This window comes from Macrobrachium rosenbergii, chromosome 28, assembly GCF_040412425.1.
Source record: "Macrobrachium rosenbergii isolate ZJJX-2024 chromosome 28, ASM4041242v1, whole genome shotgun sequence".
Classification (NCBI taxonomy): Eukaryota; Metazoa; Arthropoda; class Malacostraca; order Decapoda; family Palaemonidae; genus Macrobrachium; species Macrobrachium rosenbergii.
This window is the reverse complement of record NC_089768.1, coordinates 24,957,570-24,980,000: the sequence shown is the minus strand read 5'-3', so window position 1 is coordinate 24,980,000 and position 22,431 is coordinate 24,957,570.

Sequence of the window (22,431 nt, the reverse complement as noted above, 5' to 3'; positions counted from 1 at the left end):
GAGTGGTGTGAATGTCTTTTCTCTTTATCATTATTGTACTAGTGAGTGTTCCCATTGGGCGACGCTCTGTAGTCTATGGCCTGTCATCTGGGCTAGTTTTGTAGCCTACATCAGAGAGTACTGTCAATTTGAAGAGATATCTGTTATCTCTCAGAAAACAATTCTCTCTCTCTCTCTCTCTCTCTCTCTCTCTCTCGGTGACCTTCCTACATCTGCTATTCCAGATAGTGTGCAACTGCTCTCAGAATAAGAATGAGGCAAGATATTCAGAACAGTATCCCTTAGCTTCTGCCTAAAAATGGTATCTACATTAAACACCTGCTGTACCAAGAATAAGCATTTTGTAATATACAGATTTTTATCCTGGAAACCAAATATTCATGGCATAGTAGTCGAGGCCTTATTTTCAAGAACTTAGATTGAGAAAAATTTTTTAAATGAGAAATTTGTCGGCAGAGAAATGATTTCAGTTTTTTTTAATATATGAGCCTGATTCTAAATTCTTTAAGAAATTGCTGAGAGCACGTTTAGGATTGGAATTTCCGTGACACGTTTAGAGGTGAGATCTTGTGAAAGTATTGCACCGTTTGCGAGTGAGTCACTGTCCATAGGCCTAAGAAAGTCAGTCATATCTATCGGACACTGAAACATTTCAACAGGGATAAGCGTCACGTTTCTGTATGTCAGTTGCACCTGGCAGTCATTTCAAAAGAAAAAAATTGCGAGAAACTCCCCTTGGATCTATCATCAATAAAAAATAGGACGATGTTTTGCCAAGGGCCTGAGGCAGTTCACCAGCTCAGACAACAAGAAATAAACGTAAGACTTATACAATGTATTGCTACGTCTCTGACACGGCTCCAATTAACTCTGGCATATTCATGGCCACGATTTCCATAATACAAATCCAATAACTGTAACAATTTCTTACTAAGTACTGGCGTTGTGTAATGCACCATACAGTCTGATATATCAACTTCCGCGCAATGAATGTCACGTTCTAGTGATATTACTCGGTGATTCAGAAGTCTACGTTTTCCGAGAAGCGGGGAGATAAGATTTGCGAAATTCGTTTCAGTATCAGAAGTGTAGATTGTTGACGGGCCTTTTATAATATTTTTTTCTAAAAAAACAGAACTCACAGAAAGATTTCATTTGTAGTTCGAAATTTCTCTAATCCCTTTATATTTAGGTTTATAGTCAAGGGAGGGGCGCAATGAAATGGAGTGGTATTTCGCGAAAGAAATCTAAAAAAAAAAAAAAAAAAAACCATTTAAGACTATTGAATATACCCATCCACAATGGTTTCAACGACTGTTTGCAAATGGTCTCCATACGTCAACGTGTAGGAATAAATCGAGAAGTTAAAGAGGTCATTGTGACTATTGCAAATACATACGAACATATATATGTGTGTGTGTGTGTTTATGTACAATGGTAAAAGTGATCGATAGATGCTATATGTAGAAACTTTGTTAATATGTTAATAATATTAAAGAGGATTATTGATACTAAGTAAATATCAGTAATTTTTGCTTCAGTCTTGAGAGAGAGAGAGAGAGAGAGAGAGAGAGAGAGAGAGAGAGAGAGAGAGAGAGAGAGAGAGAGCGCATCTAAATCACATTCGCATTCAAGCCAACATAAACTTATTAATGATATTTTAAAGGGTGCAACTAATCATTCCTGATAAAGTTTATACAACTTGAAGTTCCCTATGAAAATTCCCTTGATTATTTTCCCGATTATTCGTCTTCGAAGACGTAAATATCTCAGTTACAAAAGGATGCGTTGTTTTGTTATCAAAGTACATTGCTAATGTCATTCTATCTTGGAAAATCAATAAGGGACCAGATGACTAAGGCATTTCATATCTACTGTACGTGCTAAAACGCAATGTGTATTCATATATATACTTTCTTTGTGTAAGAAAGATAATATGCTGGTCATAAATTCTACGTTTAGACTTGCCGTCGTCCATCCCAGGGCTAGCCTCATTCATCATTGGCTCCATCTATGAATATGCACCAATTTACAATTGGTACATAATATCTCTAGATTCGGGATTGGAGCCTCGACCCTCTTTTTTGTTACCATTATTTTTGGCAGAAGTAATAATTTTAAATTGGAGCAAAGGTTAGTAGGTTAATCCTCTAAAGACGAAGATATAGGGAGAATGACTGTGACTCTGTAAATTGCTGTAATCAACTTCGAGACAAACCGCTGTTATACAAGGAAATATTTCACTTCACAGTGAAACACAATTTTATTTCACTTGAATAACGATTTTGAAAGGGGTTGCAATGATTTGAAGCTGCAAAAATTATCTTTGTTCATCGACAGAGAGAATCAGGAAAGTGGAGAGAGAGAGAGAGAGAGAGAGAGAGAGAGAGAGAGAGAGAGAGAGAGAGAGAGAGAGAGAATCTTATCTTTGGAATTCGTACTGTACTGTTCTCTAACTTGGAATGTTAATTGGAACTTCGTGACTCACAAGCAATCATGTACCCGGTTGTACTCAAATCTATTTATCTATTCACAGTATCAGTACTACTGATGACATGTAAACCTAAAAAGAACTGGTTTTAACTCATTTTTTCCTATTTTATTTATTAGCCACCCGACCCTATTGTTGAGTAACTATGCAAATTATACATTCTCACCTCAAGTGGATCTGGACAGAACAGGGCCACTACCAAAATTTAACGAGGTGGCCCACAGAGGAATCAAATCTCCTTGGGCTGGCCATCTGCCTGTGACCAACATCAGAGGTGAAAATAGTCTGATTTGTTTAATTTTTTAAATCCAATTTGTGCCAAAGTGTTCCAAGAGTGTCTGGACACAGATCAACCATTACAGAAGAAGAATTCGTTCCCTGTCCGTAACCGACTTCCTGAGAAAATTCGTGAACAAGTGTCTGAATCGTCCTGTCGAAACAAACAAACGTTGACCTACTGGCAACCGGAAGTTGAATAGGAACATAAACAGGTTCTGTTTGAGTTGATACTGATCGAATGGTCTAGAGTTAAAAAAAAAAAATCGTCGCTGTTGCATGCTTTATACATTTGAAAAAGGTAACTTCCTGTTCCAGAAAAGGCAAAAGTAACTGGTCTGTTTAAAGGCAAACTCATAATGGCGAAAAGAAATACCTAAATATTCTCGAATTTAGCTGGTTCTATAAACATTTACATAAATCCTAGCCGCAAATATCTACAAGAATCTCCATTGACAATAAAGCACACGCATACTCAAGCATGTAGACATTGCTTTAAGTCATCGGTACCTAAACACCACAATGATAATATACAATGAACGCACAAGTTTGTGGATTAACGGTACAAATAGTTTCGAGACGAATAACTTCCTCTTCACTGTTAATAAAGCGAAGAGGAGACGAATTGTCTCGAAACTCTTCTCCAATTATTGGCGAATCCTTGAACTTGTGGTCTTACTGTGATGAAATCTTCAAAGTTTATGTTTGGCTGCGATGTATCCAGCACAATATACTCCAAGCACAAAAGCTGTATCGATAATGACAGAACATAATACCTGTCTCCATTTACCAGAAAACTACAGCAGACTGAACAAAGCAGCAAGGATTTCCTCAGGCAACTGTTACTTGGAAATGGAGAAACCTCAAATCGCGGGAGCCAACAACCTTTGCATTGTTGGATTTTCTAAAATTCTGTGCTAGGACTGACCAGTGAGGTCCTGTAAAATCTGTTACGTTCTCGGCTAAATTAGGCAATGAATTTATCGATTTGCGGCGTGCAGTGGTCAGGGCTAAGTGTATGGGGCTAGCAACCTCATTCCAAATTATTTGCCGAGAACCAAAAGGCGAACATCGTCTTAGTCCATAGGAAGAAAAAACATACATACACGCACACAGATTATATATACATACATATATATACATATATATGTGTATATGCATGTACAGTATGCATATATGTTAGGAACTCTAACCTAGTTGTTAACGACCTAGCTTCACCGGAAAAATACCCAAGGTCAAACCCAGCGCGGAGAAGAGACCGCTTTGGGCACGTTTCTCAAAATCTCATCGTGCCCTTACTGATCTTGGTGGTCAGTGGACTCAGGTCGAGTATGGTGGAGAATGCCATAGAGCTATAAGTAACTATAAGTAACCTTTTCCTAAGATGATTTCCAAAAGAGAACCAGAAGGTTGACACTCCCAGGAGCCACTCTTTTAAAGAGTGAAAAGGCGTATGAAAAAAATATAGATAGATAGATAGATAGATAGATAGATAGATATATAAGACAGTTCCTATCAATGTACGCAAGCCTGTTTATTTAATAAAAGACGAAAAGTTTGCAGCAACCTAGGCGGCTCGGAATCGATTACAAAAACAACCCTTGCTGTCTGGGTACAACACAGGCTGAAAGGAGATACACTGTTTCGTCTTGCCTTTATTGTTGGGAGCTACTTTATAATCTCGTGCTATTTATGCTGTTGAGAACATCTCAGTTTAGTCTGAGAATACTGCAGCATCCCTCACGGCGAGGGAAGAAAGAAAGAGACGAGAAAGGAGGAAAGAAAGAAGGGAGAAAGGGTCCAAAGTCCAACGAAAAAAAAAGAAGAAGAAGAAGAAGAAGAAGAATCCCAAACCTTCAGGGAAGAAAAGGTTATGAAGAGAAGATCGGCTGCAGCTAATCTCTTTTTATTACCTAAGAGGCTAGTGATGTATTCTAATTAGAACTACTTACAACCAATGCCCATGTTGTTGTATGTTGGCGCGGGGCAGTTGGACGGCCAGGATACATTTGGGGGGCGGAACCGACTTGACAGCCCTATGAATAATATAACTCGGCCGGGATGAGGCAGTGTCATAGTTGCCACATATACGATAACTCCCGCTGCTGTGCGATAACTGTTCACAGTAAGGTAATTGTAGTATGGATTTTTTTTTTCTTTTTAAGGACTATCGTCTCCTCATTAGTTAAGGACGGTCTACTTTGAAGCGTTATCTATGGGTTTGTCTACCTACCTCCTTTATATTGAAATTACCTTCTAATTTGAATAATTTAAAATGGCTTTATTAAAATGAGTAATTGCAAAGTATGTTATTAGCTTGGATGATGAATGATTGCTTGCAGCTTCTGCTGTTTCTCAGCAACAAACTCTTGTGAAGGATGTGAGTATTTATCATTTGCTGAAGCTTAGTAACAATTCAAAAACTTAAGAAGGTAAATCAATAAACTTTATCGTTAAAAAAACATTTAAGAGGAATAATCCAGCAGCGAAACATATCAATCCACAGAGAGAATCCACTCGGCATACTAATGAACAAGTCAGTATAAGGAAGGACAATTCAAAAGCTTTCGGTACGATAGCAAAACTGAACAGAACCACCTTCTCCCGCTGGAAAGGAAAAAGGGTTGTTGTTGGATGTTGAAGAAGAAGAAGAAGAAGACCCTTGTAGTTATAGCTGGTAGTGTGTGTGTGTGTGTGTTTGTGTGTGTGGCTACGTCTATGCCATTGTTCTGGGCCGGGGTGCTGCCTGCTGCTGGTGCTGGTCCAGGACCGAGAAGGTGTGATGGTGGGGTCAACTTGGAGGTTATTATAGAGCGACGGCAGAAAGGTGGAGGAGGGAGGAGGAGGTGGAGGAGGTGGAGAACGAGGTAGCAAAGGAAAGGTGGAGGAGCCTGGGGTGGGGGTGGTGGTAGGAAATGGTAGAGGGGTGGGGTGGTTGGGGTTTGAGGTGATGGTAGGCGAAGACCACATGGTAACATGAAAGGGGAAGAAGTTGTAATGACTTATGGGGAAAATGATATATGGTATCCATTTGCTCGTGTATTGCGTATAGGCATGCATTGTTATAGGAGGAAATTTGAATGTCAAAAGACTTATTATAATTGTGAGCTTTACAGGATTTCCTACTTATATCTGCAAAGGAAAATAATACATCTCAAAGGAGGTGTTAATAACGCTACTGGAAAAATATAAGAAAAATGTGTTTTTCAGCGTACACACATATAGATATATAAATACAAAGATATATATTTGTATGTGTGGAATATCTCAGTGTGCTGAATTACTGTTTTGTGTTTGGTTACCTGGTATCATAACGGTAACGATTGCTGATCCCAGTAACATTTTTAAATTACGTCCATGAAATTTTCAAGATTTTGAAATCCGTCCCGGCACCGCCCGGCATAAAAATTTTGACTATATAGAGTATATTCAACGATACACTATTTCCCCTCTTAAAATCTCTGCTAAGAGGTACTTGGTTTGTGTGAGCACGTGCCCTTCGTAAAGCATACAAGCCTTCAGACCATTGTACGGATAAAACTTACGCCGTTAGTCTAAGGTAAATGTTTACGGGGCAATAATCAGTGCTGGCACACTAGTAATAGTGGATCCAGCGTTGGGGGGGGGGCGGCACCAGGGCATGTGGGCCCCCATGAAAAATTAAAAATAATAGTTAGTTGAAGTAATAACATATTTAGATAAACAAATATATATATATATATATATATATACATATATATATATATATATATATAACAAATATATATATATATATATATATATATATATATATATACATATACACATAATATAAAATAAATATTTATATACATATATATATATATATATATATATATATATATATATATATATATATATATATATATATATATATATAAATGAAGAATGGGTGTTAATAAGAGCAAATTCGGTTGAAATTTGTGTGGGGTAAGAATAGGTGAGAAAATGAGAACATCAATGCTTAGAATGCAGTAATAAGGCGCCCACAGAGATGGTTTGGTCGGGTAAGGAAAATGGGAGCAAAGTGACTTTCACTACGTATATATGATTAGAATAGAGAGGAGATAACAGAGGAGGTGTAGTATTTTGATAATAGCAACAAATGCTGCAAAAGAAAAAAAAAACTGTCATATCAATAACGCGGGGATTTCACGTGAAAGAGCTTTCATTGGTATAGTTGGATACAGCTTTGGAAATGTGAAATTAATTTCATATAATTGTTTTATCCTTAATAGTATCATAAGGAGAATAAGCTGGTCATCGACTGCTCTCTGCAATCCCATAAAGGGAAAACCCTGCTCTTAACTGACAACGTAAATTGAACATAGATGTGTAAACTTAATTATGTATGTGGAACACATGCATTTGTACATACATATGAGATGATAAAAATGCAGTGAGTTGGTACACAGGTAAACAATTGTATTGTTATCCCAGAAGCATATTTATGCAAATGTATGCAATAACGCATATAAACCAAAATGAATGAACTACCCTTGAACATACCAACGTATTTAGTAATTTAAATTCCTTTAAACATAAAACATAAAACTGTAAACATATAAAATAATATTTTCAGCAAGCCTCCCATTCCGGCGAACGACTTCAAGAATCTATGTATATACCCCGGGCATGAAAAAGAGGTAAAAAAAAAAAAAAAACACCGGGTTTATCATTCATCACGTAAAAAGGATGTTAACGCAAAATATTAAGGGCGGAGAGAATCTGGCGCTAATTTGATGCAAATTATGAGATTACGGCCGACTCTCGGGGCTTCTTTTGAATCTGCACGAGAAGTTTCCGGGTAAATGGTTTGTTCTTGTTTTGGCGTCAACAAAGGCGCCTTCCCCGCCTTGCCGAGATGCAGACGGGGAGAGAGAGAGAGAGAGAGAGAGAGAGAGAGAGAGAGAGAGAGAGAGAGAGAGAGAGAATGATTAATCGGAACAACAGTAAAAAGGAGAGAGAGAGAGAGAGAGAGAGAGAGAGAGAGAGAGAGAGAGAGAGAGAGAGGACTAATCGGGACAACAGTGAAAAGGAGAGAGAGAGAGAGAGAGAGAGAGAGAGAGAGAGAGAGAGAGAGAGAGAGATGATGATGATGATCGGGAACAGTAAAAAGAGAGAGAGAGAGAGAGAGAACAAGAGAGAGAGAGAGAGAGAGAGAGAGAGAGAAAACAGATGATTCGTATGCTCCATAAAATTATAAAAAAAAGCAGAAATTAGGCATTAAGATGTAATTCTAGTGAAAATGCAGTGTAATTGTGAAATCTGCTGAATAAATCTGTATTACAGCATTAAACTTTGGATGTGTATAAGGGAAATTGCCCGGCGGCCACATCTAAGCTAAAAATGACCCGATACTTAACTCTTGGAAATTAGGGAAATACCTGCATATCATGTCGGTGGATCATTTTGTTTTACATATTGTGAAAATGTATAATGCCTTCGGCCTATCTTCATTGCGATATCCACTAAATTTCCGGGGGAAAGCACGACTATAAATGTATTTTCTGCCTACGGTTTATGTGTGTAGTTTATGTATTATCGTCTGTTCTCCGTATCTGCCTTTATCTTTGCCATTTGGAGGCAAAACTTTCTCTCTCTCTCTCTCTCTCTCTCTCTCTCTCTCTCTCTCTCCTTTTTACTATTATTCCGATTAATCATTCTCTCTCTCTCTCTCTCTCTCTCTCTCTCTCTTTTTTACTATTATTCCGATTAATCTCTCTCTCTCTCTCTCTCTCTCTCTCTCTCTCTCTCTCTCTCTCCCCTCTGTCTGTTCAGGAAAGTTTCTGATCGCTACGAAAGAGTTTTTCATTATAATACTAACTACGGACAAAGAATATTAAATCTCATCACAAAATGCAATCGAATGCAAATTGGTCACACTCCATTGCCGTCTTAAAATTACGTAAAGGTTTTATAAACACCACTTTAAATTCATATAACCACATTAAATTTGCTCATAACCATAAACTTGTAAGTTCTTCTGCCGTGTCGTCTTTCCGTCTTCCAATCTCATCTTTCACGTACACCTTTGGTCAGCCTATTCTTTCCCCGTTTTCATCAGGTGGGCATATTATTTCCAGTCGTATTATTAATACTTTGTCCCGTTTAACTAAACCAGAGTAAAATTGTCGTTTCAGGAATCACAAGGGGGAAATCATATTCATCCAGCTCTCCTCTCATTGTGGATAGACCCAGTTATTCAATTTTACCCCATCGGTCATTCCGTTATCTGTTTAGCTTCCATCTCAAGGGAACGGTTTTTATGCTGATAAATGCAACATTTCAAATGTGTAGACGCTCAGTAGTACTTTCTATGTTAGAGAAAAAGTGGAAATGGAGAGCCGAACGAAAAGTCTAAAAAAACGATTAAGCAAATCTAGGTTCAATTCAGTATTTCCATAGACTTTTCAGCTGACTTATAAGACTTTGCCACTGTATATTAATTTTATTCCCTGTTGCGTACTTGAACTTTTTACCTCCATGAGTGTAGATAAAGTCCGTTATTATTATTATTATTATTATCATTATTATTATTATTATTATGATCTTGCTGGTACGCGCTACATGCGCTGGAACTTGGCGCTGCTGTCTCCCCCACCCTCCTGATCCCCTACCTTCCCCCACCCACCTGGGGCGTACAACAAGTTTGCAGGAGAAGGGTAGATGTTTCCTCTACCCTCCCGAGCCCCTACCTACCCCGCCCCCACCCGGGGGGAACAAACCGGTTTCTAGGGGGTGGGTAGCTGTGTCATGTCTCCCTAGCTGTCACCTGGGAGAGGACAAAAAGATCAGATCCACTTGGATTTTATTATTATTATATTATTACTATTACTATTATTATTATTATTATTATTATTATTATTATTAAAGACAACTCTGTAACGGCAAACCCCAGCTTGTTAGATTACCAAAGTAAGGCATCTTTAGAATTAGGAAGTTCTTGGATCGGCGACCATGAAGAAAAACCAGATGCTTTAAGCACATCCTTGCGACTTTGTGAGAGACTAGCAATTTCATCTTTTCAAAAAAGAAATTTGTTTAATTAAAAAATAATAGCAGTTTCTGGCAACACACACATATACATACATAAATATACACACACACTACATTACATATACAATATATACAGGCAGTCCCCAGTTTACGAAGGGGGTTCTGTTTCTACGCTGTGTCATAAGCTGAAAATCGTCGTAAGCTGAAAAATCCTCGAAAATCGTCAAAAATCCTAAGAAAACCTTACTTTTAATGCTGTGGGTGTATTGAAAACGATGTTAACTGCATTTTTAATAAGTTTTTCATCAAAAAAGCCTCCAAATTTTGATTGTTCTGCCGTTTTAGCCATAACTCTTCCGTTGGAATGGTGTTGTAAGTGTCATAACCCCGGAACATGTGTTGTAAACTGGGAAATAATTTCTGATGAACATATTTCAAAAGCGTCGTAACCTTGTAACTCTGTAAGCCGGACCCGTCGTGACCAGGGGACTGCCTGTATATATATATATATATATATATATATATATATATATATATATATATATATATATATATATATATGTAGTAAGAATAATAATAATAATAATATATATGATAGGCTGAGAATAATAATAATAAGATAATAAAATTCTTGAGAAACCATTTGTAAGAGTTATATTCATATATGTAATATATATATATATATATATATATATATATATATATATATATATATATATATATATATATATATATATATATATATATATATATATATGTATGTATGTATGTATGTATGTATATATGCAGTATATCTCGGAAGTTTTACAAGAACTTTACCATCTCTTACAAATTGTTTCTCCAGCCTATTATTATTATTATTATTATTATTATTATTATTATTATTATTATTATTATTACTAATTACAAGACAACTCTAACTACGAGAGGGAAAGATGAATGACCCGGATAATCTATTCCCTGTAACATACTATTGGAATATTCTAATAACCCTTAGAGAGATAGCATCGGCAAACATCGACACCTCCGAGAAAGTTTTTTTTTCTTTCCTATCTCATTTCTTGTTTTTTTTTACTTACAATTATTATTCCTTAACAAGTTACGTCCATCGTTAACACGACACGCGATATTCATACGAAAGGAGTAATTCTATAAGGCCAATAATCCCATGGATTATAAATACGCTTTCCGGCCTAACACGCTTCCAACATGAAAAGCTCCGAAATGACCTGCTGTCCTGCTCTTCACTGGATTTCGTCTTTTACGTCTAAACTCCATAAGCGTTACATTGGCTTTTCACCGCTGCAGCAGACGGCCGAAATACGACGATTTTCGGAAATCTGATCCTTACGACGTCCCTAGATAACGGCTGAAAAGCCAGATCACGCAAGTGATAATATCAAAACGAGCGAAGAAAAAAAATTGTGGTCGAATCCATTGATGAAGTAAAAGGAGGAAAAAAGTGGCTTGGATCTTTCTCCATTTTTTTTTTAAAGCAGATGTTTTCGATACCGAAATTTATGAGGAGACTTGTTCTTAGGGGACATCAAAATTAAAGTCTTGTCACGATATTGAATTTGGTCCATATTAGGGAAATTTACTGGAACACCGAGAGACTTTTCTTGGGCTATTGGAGTAAATAATTTTCTTTTTTCCCCGTGCGGAAACTTCTGGACATACGACGCTAAATTCGTCACATTTGTCAAATTTCACCAGAAGCATCTAAAGGGATTAGGATCAATGTAACCAAAACTGTAAATGAATCTTCGGTAAAGTTCAAAATTGGGATCTGGAATTGTGCTAAGTCCGTTCAGTTCTTCAGGAGCAGCTGAAATAACCACTTATTCCCTATCCCCATTCCGCAAAATCCCCCTCTCTCTCTCTCTCTCTCTCTCTCTCTCTCTCTCTCTCTCACACACACACACACACACACACAAACACACGCGGTACATGCAAAAGCAAGCACTTCACTAATACGGTTTATTCAAATATTCACAGATAAATAAAATAAAAATGTGAAATTAAGAGCTATAGGCTGGTGAGATCTGCCTCTATGAACATCGGTAGGATTAAGACACCTGCGTACAATTTCAAGTCTCTCTCTCTCTCTCTCTCTCTCTCTCTCTCTCTCTCTCTCTCCATAGTTGACTTCCGCGAACTTCAGGCATTTAAAACTTAAATTTCAACACATCAACACTGCAATTACTTACATTTATTCTCAAGTGTCTATTTTGGTAGTGCGCATGTGTACGTGGGTACATGTATGTGCGCTCGTGAGTTTACGTGTATGTGACACGGCACTGTCTTTTTTTAAATTCAATCAATATGTTCATGAGAGAGAGAGAGAGAGAGAGAGAGAGAGAGAGAGAGAGAGAGAGAGAGAGAGAGAGAGAGAGAGAGCGCAGTAAGCTAAACCTTAACTTAGAATAAAGCCATGTATGCATATAACCGAATAAGTTTAAGTAAAAAAAATAGAAATTAAATGTAAAAACAACCACAACAAGAATAAAAAAGAATATATACTAGATTTCAAAGACGAAAATAGCGTTGAAAAACCGGAAAAAATGATCAAAGTGGGAGAAAATTAAGGATAAAAATGAGTGTTTACCGAAGCGCCAGGTGAACAAGGCTAATTTCCAGTCGCTGCCATTTATATACTCTCCCACTCAACTGAGCCTTCTGTCGTAAATACGCAGTATTGGCATATACATATGCGCTCACACAGCTATTTGCATAAATCAATATTTAGATAATGTACCGCATAAGTAACCATTTGAACGTAACACATGACTACGCGTGCACGGATACACTTACTCTCAAAGAGAGAGAGAGAGAGATTAAATATACGTCTTTATACTGTAAGTGGATGGGTATATTTCTATATACATAAATGTCTGTTGGTGGTATTAAGCGAGTCTATTTTATCTTATTCTATTAATTTTACCTTAATTTATATTGTTTATTTTCTTAAAGAAAATTTTGCCGAATGTAAACCTCGTGTCTGGCAAACCAGTGATTAGATCTTTGGAGAAACAGGAATGTTAAATTTGGGGAGAAGGGACCATTTGGCTAATGGATTGTCCAGCCTTGGCAGCGGTTTGCGGTTTTCGAACACTATTTTTTTTATATAATTATTATCAGCTTATTATTAATATTAATCACTACCGACATAATTATTATCAGCTTATTATTAATGTTAATCAAACTATCGCTTCCAAATTAACCTTGCGTGCTTGAACTATGAACTGCGGTATACTGTTTTACGCTTGCCAAAAAATTTACCATCCCATGTAAACAGGCTTGTAAAAAACCAGGCAGAATGACTGCTGAATCTTATTGTAATGGTAGAATGGTAGATTGTAAATGGTAATGTAGGCGTTACAGTAGATGAGAGAACGAGACAGGAGGTGAATCAAAGAGTATGGAAGGAAAAAGTGGTAATGCCTTTACACACAGATTTGAAGTTGTGGAACCTCTTAGTGAGAATTTCATCTTTCGCTTAAATGAGACAGTTACTGTCCTTTGTTACATTCTATAACCATTGTCATTTTGTAGAGGTTCATTAGAGTCTCATTGTTTATACGTATATATATATATATAAATATATAATATATATATATATATATATATATATATATATATATGTATATATATATATATATATATATATGTATATATATATAAATATGTAATATATATATACATATATATATATATATATATATATATTTTCACACAAACAAACAAACAACACACACACACACACACACACACACACACACACACACACACACACACATATATATATATATATATATATATATATATATATATATATATATATATGTACACGAGTATTCAGCAATGCACCGTTAGTGTGCATGTGCGCATGTGTGCGTGTGCTTCTGCAAATTATCATTATCATTATCAATATTATAATCAGTTTATAATCAGACCTCGAACCCCTCCTAATTCAGAAAAATAATCGCGAAGGTTTCACCAGAAGATAATTCCCAAGGAAAAATATTAACAACAAAGAAGAAAAAATCCAAAACTTCACGTAAAGCAGTGGATCAATATTCTACTGATAAAAGGAAGGAGTTTCGTTCCCAGTAGGATAAAACCCGGCTTTAATTGTCTCACCTTATTAAAAAAAAAATTTAAAAAAGCTGCTTCGCAAAAATGACTGACGTGTTGTTTCTCCATTACTCTAATCACTTATTCTTTAAAGAGCTCATCAACTCACTGACCCACAAAGCCTTAACCCTTTATTCTCCCCTGCTCCTACCCCCTATACCCACTCTCCCGACCTCTGGGATCCTCCCACCCCCTAAAACCGGGGCTCCGCAGGGGCTCTTGGTGCACGATCACAATTCGAAGTGACTGAAATAACAATACTTCCCTCGGCTCTTGATTTACGGTTGGCCCAGCCAGATGGCGTGCTTACTCCCAATTGTATCCTAGAAATTGAGCTAAGGCTATGGACAGCATGGAGGAAAAAAAAAAAAAATCTGGCTTTCAATATATCTTGCCGCTTTAGCAACACGAATTAGTTAATGGTATGTTGGCAGGGTACGAGGTGAGACTCGTAGAGAGAGAGAGAGAGAGAGAGAGAGAGAGAGAGAGAGAGAGAGAGAGAGACAGTCAGCGTTACAAGAATGTTTGATATCATGCAAGCAAACAGTTAACATTTCACAGGAGTACTGTCACAAAAGAAACGAAGACTGGTGCCGACACATGGATGCAACCAAAATGTATGTTGTGACATGGCCATCGAATCGACTTTTCTCCTGCAACGCCAATTTAAAACTAGAGCACTTTTGCTCTTTCTCAGTCATTAGACATTATGATTCAGGGTTTCGGCAATTTTCCTGTAAGTAACTCAGCCGGCTTTCGCTAAAAAAAATTATGGGCATACCACCGCAGTACTGTATCTCCGAGCTGAATTTCTACTCTATGGTCCGCTGGTTCGTTCTATAAGAACGTGCGCTACTACGCTTATTACAACAATGAAGTAATTGTGAACCCAGAAGAATGTTCTGTTAATTAAGGAGTGCACATGCCGTAGAGTTACTAATGGCCTAACGTGCTGTGTATCTTATGAGATTGCTGTGTTCAAAGACCTTCAGGGGTTGTTAAGATCCGCAGCAGTACTGCCATCAACATGGCACAGTGATGGTAAGCGTTGCAAGGTCTTCATCTTGCAGAGGGCAGTTGCCCAGAAATGCTTATTAAACGTTGCGTCTACTGGAGCAGACAATACGAAAGTATACGAATTATACTTAGCGTGTTATCGATAATAATATAATAATAATAATAATAATAATAATAATAATAATAATAATAATAATAATAATGGTAAATTATTATCATTATTATTGCACACATGCATGTATGTTTTCACAACAAAATTGACCATGACGTGACAGAAGTGGAAACAGCCAAGGGAAAATGAAGTTTAAAAAAAAAAATATCGATAAAAATCAAATAAAGATCAACAAGCAAATAAATATATGCACCTATAAACAACAGTAAAAAACGTAAGGCAATGGTGCACTGGGCTTCAAAGCAGTCTTACACGTGCCTTAAGCTTGCGAGCGTCCAAAAAAAAAAAAAAAAAAAATCTGCTTACAGTGAAAATAATAAGGAAGTGATAAATGGATATTTGTCAGATGCTTTCTTGATCTTGGGATGATTTCCTCAATATCCTACGAACAATAGAAGGTTGCCTCTTAATTTAACATTTATTTCCGTTAATTATTTGTTATTTTATTTTTTTATTAGTAATTTTCGAACTTTCGAGCTTTATCTTCTTTCACCCATGAGCATTTAGTGCTGTAGAACCTTCCCTTTATTCCATTTGAATAATAATAATAATAATAATAATAATAATAATAATAATAATAATAATAATAATAATAATCCACATAAATCTCGTGACAGCGTGAGTCATTAAAATGATGAAGAAATCCACAGGTGTAAATGTAAATATATATTAGAAATATATATGCAAACGAGAGCTTTCAAGAACTTGCTCAGTTCTCCTTCTCATTCTCAATCAGATCGAGAAGGAGAATCGGGCAGCTTCTCGAAAGTATATATATATATATCTCGTTTATATATATATATATATATATATATATATATATATATATATATATATATATACCTAATATATATTTACATTTACCCCAATGTGGATTTCTTCAGCAATAATAATAATAATAATAATAATAATAATAATAATAATAATAATAATAATAATAATAATATATCTGATCCGTCTGTACAGCTTCAATCAGCGTAATACTGTTCGTCTAGACTTATGTTTATCGTTTCAGTGACTTAGACGAGCGTTGACAAATCCATAAGTCTGATTTGCCAGGCATTGTCAGCTCTTGTTTTTTGAGAATAATAATAATAGTAACAATCGGGCCTGGGCTATATAAGGACGCTCCGAAGTACATCCCTTTTCCTCCGTATGGGACTCATGAGAATCTTTTGTCAGCAAAAGGCTCCACGAAGCAAAAACTATCTTGTCCTTTTAAGCTACATAGGAGAGACATTTTCGTTGACTCTCCCACAAGTTCTGATTTAAAGATATTGAAAGTACGTGGTATAAGTTTATTTAAGGATACTCGATTTTTTTTATTAATTTTCTGTAAAAGAAAACTTTGTCTGTCCGTCCGCACTTTTTCTGCCCGCCCTCAGATCTTAAAAACTACTGAGGCTAGAGGGCTGCAAATTGGTATGTTGATCATCCACCCTACAATCATCAAACATACCAAATTACAGCCCTCTAGCCTCAGTAGTTTTTATTTTATTTAAGGTTAAAGTTAGCCATAATCGCGCTTCTGGCAACTATATAGGACAGGCCATCACCGCGCCGTGGTTAAAGATTCATGGGCCGCGGCTCATACGGCATTATACCGAGACCACCGAAAGATAGATCTATTTTCGGTGGCCTTGATTATACGCTGTAGCGGCTGTACAGAAAACTCGATTGCGCCGTAGAAACTTCGGCGCGTTTTTTGCTTCTTTGTTTTCGGTTGCAACTGCTTAGAATAAGGTCCCTCCACATAAATTAAGATTCATTGTTAAGGTTCTTCACCGAGCCGTTTAATTTTCAACTAAATACTCAGAAGCGGGCGATTTTCTTAAGAATTTTTGAAACAAAACTTTAAATTCAAGTTGCACATTTTAAAACACATTTTACATTTTGCTAACGACTTCAGTATTCTATAATTTTCATCTGTGTGGTAACTATCAAAGAGTCTATTTATCTAAAATATCCAGGTTCTATTGTTAATTTTTCCTGTCGTTTTGTGCCATGATGAACTTCATGAAAAAAATGTGCAAACTTAACTATAGTAACTGAAATGGAAGCTTTAGTTTGCCCTTAAGTTTTCTTGTCAAAATTAATTCTTTTTTTCAGTTTTGTCCTCTTTAACTATAGATATCCGTTAGAATCAATAACGCTCGTCATATACTATCCACTCATTATTTTCCATAAAATTTTCTCATCACATACTTCCCACTCATTATTTTCCATAATTTCATTTGAAAACAAAGAGATTGGTAAATTCAAAAACCTTTCGTTCCCTCTTTGCATAACTGACAGTTCCTTTTTATACTTTCAACTTCTTTTAATCACATGACCAACAATCCTTCAGATAATTATCGATAAAGTGAATGCTTTCAAGGATATACAGATGTTGATAAGGCAAAGTTAAACTTGAGAGAGGGCTACAAAGTCATAAATTAAAAGAAAACGCTGAACTTATGACAAATCAATTACGATTTCATAACATTACGAGTATGAATACTCGTAATGCTATCAAATCGTCTTCACCCTCACGGCTATCGAGTCCACTTCCTGGGGTAATTCGTTTGCATTTTTATTCAAATTTAAAAGCATCAATAACAATTAAATGTTTGTTGTCACGGGAAAGGGAAGGTAGAATATACGAAAGTACTGCCCTGTGGAATACCAGTAGAAGAGAGAGAGAGAGAGAGAGAGAGAGAGAGAGAGAGAGAGAGAGAGAGAGAGAGAGAGAGAGAGAGTCCGACTTACATAGAAAAACAAGACGATAATAAATCCAAAACATGTCGGAACAATTTGCTGCCATTACTTGCCACTTAACTCATATATTGTTTCCCACGTTTCTGTTATAATTATCGAAATTGCTTTTTTTCTACGCGTAGTACATTCTCGAGTGTTGGAAGCGAAGGCATTTTCGTTTATTTAGCAAGACAAAGAACATGTTTGCAATGTTCGTGCTTCCTCGTCAAGTGGCTAAGTTATTTTGTGAGTTGGTCATGTCATGTCACTGGCATTCTGAATGACTCCGGTATTCTGTATACATATCTAATCATGGACTGAATATTGTACCCAGTACTTCTCACTATCCCCTACTGATTTCAGATTTCAACAGATGGATATTCTCTCTCTCTCTCTCTCTGTTTTCATAACTTCCCTGAAGTATAAGTTTTTCTGATGTCACAAATTATCGATAACTCGTATTGTGGTTTCGACCCTGAAGCATAAAAAAAGTCGTCTACGAGATAAGGATCAGGGATTAACTGTCAAAATGAAATAGTGTACTACTTCGATTTTTTCATGAATTTCAGGATGATAGACCTTAAATAAGTTCAAATGACATATTTGATCTTAAAAAGAGTTATTAAAAAAAATTATTTGTATTATAGTTCACTTCATGCACATTCCTTAAGGTGCCCAAGACTTTACGTAAGTAAATGGGTGATTACGATAAAAAAAATGTTTGGCAACTGTTAATACTACCCTGCTAAACGTAGTAGTGTCTATAAAGAACAAGTACTACCCTACTATACGTAGTATTGTCTATACAGAACACAGTACTACCCTACTATACGTAGTACTATCTATGCAGAACACACTACTACCCTACTATACGTAGTATTGTCTATACAGAACACACACAAAGATAACACAATTAATCGTTTGGTGAGAAAAAACCTGATGACTAGAGAATCGTCCGCTTGTATGTTGAATCTTCAAGGTTTTTAGAAAACATTTATCCAGGAACGAAATTGCGCAAGCGCGCTCTCTCTCTCTCTCTCTCTTCCAGGTTATGTTAGGAGTCTAAAGACGTTTTTTAATGTGTGACAGCAACCCGCGAAGCTACTGTATACCCAAGAACGAAATTGCACATGCTCTCTCTCTCTCTCTCTCTCTCTCTAGTTAGATCAGGAGTCTAAAACCGTTTTTTGAACAGTGACAGCAACAATTAAAATGGCAACCCGCGAAGCTAATGGCACATTCCTTTCGCTTTTTCCTTCTCGTCACAGCTACCATTCACACACAGGAGACAGGGACCATAGCTTTTAAATAATCGACGAACGCAGAACAAAGACCTCTAGGAAGGAGCGTCGTCGGCTAAGACTCCATTCACTTTTGGGCCCAGATACAACCTCCATTAAAAAACAAACACCGACGAGAAATATGCACGGGCGTCATGTCCCTGACGTAGGGAAATGTTGCCTTGGCGTGTACAGGGGCAGTTAGCTAATCCTTTGGGGAATAGTCCGTCTTCGTCTGTTGATTCAGGGTACACGATTCTACAAGCTAAGGAGAGAGAGAGAGAGAGAGAGAGAGAGAGAGAGAGAGAGAGAGAGAGAGAGAGAGAGAGAGAGAGAGATAATAAATGAAATAATATAAAGTTGGAAAGACGGATGAAGTTGAACAGAGAGAGATATGGACACAAAGATCAATGAGAGAGAGAGAGAGAGAGAGAGAGAGAGAGAGAGAGAGAGAGAGAGAGAGAGAGAGAGAGAGAGACACAAAGATCAATGAGAGAGAGAGAGAGAGAGAGAGAGAGAGAGAGAGAGAGAGAGAGAGAGAGAGAGAGAGAGAGAGAGTTCAATGACAGACCAGCAGAGAGAATACTTAAAGAATACAAATACGTTGCAAGTAATTGTCCTTTACTTTCGTCCTTACTGCAATTTACATATTTTCATATAGTCCATGCAATTAAGTAACCAATTTGCAAACTATACCTAAATTTCGTTGTAGGCAATATATACATATATCTATATATATGTATATATATACATATATATATATTTATATATACTATATATTTATATATATATATATATATATATATTATATATATATATATATATATATATATATATATATAGATATATATATATATGTATATATATATATAAATGGAGAGAGAGAGAGAGAGAGAGAGAGAGAGAGAGAGAGAGAGAGAGAGAGAGAGAGAGAGAGAGAGATAGGCGTAGTGCGTATGTATGTATGTATGTATGAATGAGTGAATATACAATATATATGTATATATACATATACATAGACATATATGTACATATATACATTCATTCATACATACACACACATATATGTGTGTGTGCGTGCATGTATACAGAGAGAGAGAGAGAGAGAGAGAGAGAGAGAGAGAGAGAGAGAGAGAGAGAGAGAGACGTATACGACACAGGGTAATTGGCTGAGAACGATTAAAAGTCTCTATGACGAAAACGCGGCTCACGTTATATAGAGTATGCAAACGAGAGGCCAACTTCAGCACAAAAGTGCCTCTGACAGAGGGGCGTGCCATTTCTCCAGGATTGCTTTAATATGTTAAGGGTGGAGTTATGGAGCAACTCAGGGAAAGGAAAGAAGACGTGAGCGCAAGTTTGTGGAGTAAGAAAACGGGTCGTAAAGGGAGTTTGAAGGGTCTGAATTGGAAAGGAAATGTGAAACATATAAGGAGAGAAAGGTAGAAGCTGATGAAATGAATTCTTTGTATGAAATATGTAGAAAACAACGAATTTAAAGAGGGAAGAATATAGACACACGACAATGATTTGGCAATAGGCTGGCATGAAGGAAAACATGAATTCATATTCGAAATAAAGTATTATTATTATTATTATTATTATTATTATTATTATTATTATTATTATTATTATTATTATTATTATAATACTCCAATGTGGTTTGATCGTATGGAAAGGATAAAAGATAATACAAGGGAGGACTGGCTTTTGGTGGGATTAGGAGGGGAACTCCAAAAAACTGTCGGCCATATTGATTGGAAGAGCACTGGAATGGAAGGTCTGTGAGAGTGTGAATGTGACATAAAGGTGAGTGACGCATTGTATGTATGAGAAAAGGGGTGATGACGTGCTGCTGGTGATCTTCCCAATTATTTGCAGAAAGGGTTCGCCTTGATTTAAGAATCAAAGGGTAAACGGTTAACTGGTTCGTAATAAAGCAGGTCGTCTCATGACCATAGCTGAGTACTCGTAAGAAATGCCTTGCACCGTGGCGCCTATGAATATTTAACATCCGTTGGGTAGGGTGTGTGGTTAGCAGCCTCATCCATTCATCAACAATACTCAGGAAACCAAAAGGGAAATACGTTCTGATCCATCCTTTCATATGTATATATATAGATATAGATATATATATATATATATATATATATATATATATATATATATATATATATATATATATATATATATATATATATATATATATATATATATATATATTTGTGTCTGTGTCACGGGGTGTTGCATTCTTGCCCAGCAAGCGAGAGGGTTCAAATATAAATTGAATCACAGACTTGAAACTGAGGACTGAACTCTCCTTTCAAAACCCATCAACATCTAGGCAGGCTTCAACAGTGAATTATGTACCTGGAGTTAGTTGAATGTGATGAGACGTAACCAAGATAGAAAAGACTTGTTGAGAACTAGATGGGTAACACCTGGACCTACAATCCCTCTCGGGGGTGGGGGGGGAAATGTATGCATCTAGATGTAGTTGGAACGCCAGTTCTCAGAATTTTTTTTTTCTGAAAGAGGCTGCTTGCTCCAAGTCGTTATTCACCCGGCTGCGTCCAGTCAAATTAACTGACCACCAGGTACATAATTTACAGCTTAGGTCAACGGTATGAGGAAGCTGATGAATGTAACATGAGAAGAAAACTGTCTGGGGGCTTTTCCGATTAGTGGCTGGTCAAAGTAAAAGCGAATACACAAGGAAGTTTTAATTAGGTACAAAGGGAGGGTTCAAAACGTGGCTATAAATTTAATAAAGGCAGGTGAGTTTCATGAGAAACGGACAAAAATACCTACTTAGAGAAAAAGTAGAAAAAGTACTTGAGGCCCAAGCAAATTTCAAGGACTGAGGCACTTTGCCTGCAGAAAATACTTCAAGTTATGCATGCATAGAAAAATCTTATTAGTGCACAGCGGGACGATGAAATAAAAGACTTTGTGAAAGAAAAAAGACAAATGTTTGAAAATCAGTTGAGGGGAAAAGGAAGTATAGGAGAGGATGAATAGTGTCAAGACAAGGAAAGAGTAAAGTGAACGAAATCTGAAGTGCATATATAAGTAATATATATATATATATATATATATATATATATATATATATATATATATATATATATATATATATATATATATATATATATATATATATATATATATATATATATATATATATATATATATATATATATATATATATATATATATATATATATATATATATATATATATATATATATATATATATATATATATATATATATATATATATATATATACATAGAGAGAGAGAG